This window comes from Oryzias melastigma, linkage group LG2 (assembly GCF_002922805.2).
Source record: "Oryzias melastigma strain HK-1 linkage group LG2, ASM292280v2, whole genome shotgun sequence".
Classification (NCBI taxonomy): Eukaryota; Metazoa; Chordata; class Actinopteri; order Beloniformes; family Adrianichthyidae; genus Oryzias; species Oryzias melastigma.
Window position 1 is genome coordinate 3,136,209 of NC_050513.1, and position 1,480 is coordinate 3,137,688.

A 1,480-nucleotide genomic window follows, 5' to 3' on the forward strand; every position below is an offset into this window, starting at 1 on the left:
TTGTGCAACTTCTGCAGGAGGAGAGCGCGGGCTGAGGAGGACGGCGGCGGCGCTGGGATGCTTCACCTGCAGCGCCTGCCTGGATTCCCCTGCAGCGTGAACTAAGATGCCCCTCTCTTCTGGTGCTCTGATCGGGCCTGGCGTGGTAAGTCTCCGCATCTTCGGACATTTTTACTTCTTTGTTTGCCCCGGTAGATCCATGTTTTAGGACGTTGTTGTTCCTCTCAGCTGCAGCATCGAACACTCACTTTGAAAAGAGGAGACGCAGAAACGCTACTTTTTCAGTGTTTAACACAAGCATGTTTTACATCCTGGATTTCCAGAAACTCGATCCAGGTGGGGGCGGATCTTTTCCCTCTGGAAAAGAGCAGAAACTGTTAACTGTTGCAAGAAGAAGTCACTCCGGCTGATTCTTCCAATCAAACTTTTACATTTGCATGGGTGCATCAGCAGGCCCCTCCCTCGAGAGCTCCTGCATACAAAGCTGCTGCTGCTGCTGCTGCTGCCGCTGTGTGGGAGCTGCTGTTTGAAAGATGCGCCCACTCCGGCGTCAGGCCCGGGGGAGGAAGAATGAGGCTTATCCGTTAGGCGGGGGCCCTGTATAGGGACGGAAGATCAACAATACTGAATCAAGTCATAAAAACATTCCCCCTTGATTGTTTTCTTCTTAATTTTAGCAAAATTCTAAAATACCAGGAAAAATACTAGGAAACAATTTCATCTTCATCTTAATTTTAGCTAAATGTTAAAATATTAGAAAAAATGCGAGGGTAAAACACTAGAAAACCTTTTAAATAAATTCTTCTTAGTTTTAGCAAAATGCTAAAATACTAGGAAAAATACGTAGGGAAAAATATTAGGAAAACTTTTGATTAATTTATTCTCAATGTTAGCAAAATGTTAAAGTTCTTTGAAATACTAGAAAAAAATGTTTGAAAAAAATACTAGAAAAAAAATAATAAATTTCATCTTAATTTTAGCAAAATGCTAAAATACTTGGAAAAATATGAGTAAAAAGTACAAAAAAACCCATTTGATTTCTTTTTAATTTAGCAAAATGTTAAAAAACTGGGACATACTTGGAAAAATAAGAGGAAAAAAATACTAAGAAAAAATAAGATGAATTCCTTCTTAATTTTTATCAAAATGCTAAAATACGAGGAAAAAATACAAGGAAAAAATTTGATTAATTTCTTCTTAATTTTAGCAAAATGCTTAAAAACTAGCAAAAATACTAGGAAAAAAATGCTAGGAACATAAACTAATCAATTTATTCATTTTAGCAAAATGCTAAAATATTAGAAAATATTTGGAAAAATAAGAAGAGAAAAAATACAAGGAGAAAATGTAATTAATTTCTTAATTTTAACAAATTCTAAAATACTTGTAAAAATCCGGGAGAAAAATACTAGAAACAAATTTGATTAATTATTTTTTAAATTTTAGCTAAATACTAAAATACGATAAAATATTAGGAAAA

General features: G+C 35.2%; 1 protein-coding gene across 1 annotated transcript in view; it reads left to right on the forward strand.

The window, feature by feature from the left end:
- The window catches only part of LOC112160182 (probable ribonuclease ZC3H12C), a 14,019-nt gene that overhangs the window by 3,383 nt on the left and 9,156 nt on the right, over positions 1-1,480 (forward strand). Inside the window, exon 2 of the mRNA XM_024294581.2 lies at positions 18-145. The gene's annotated coding sequence lies outside the window, so the exon portion shown is untranslated. The remainder of the gene's footprint in view (positions 1-17; positions 146-1,480) is intronic.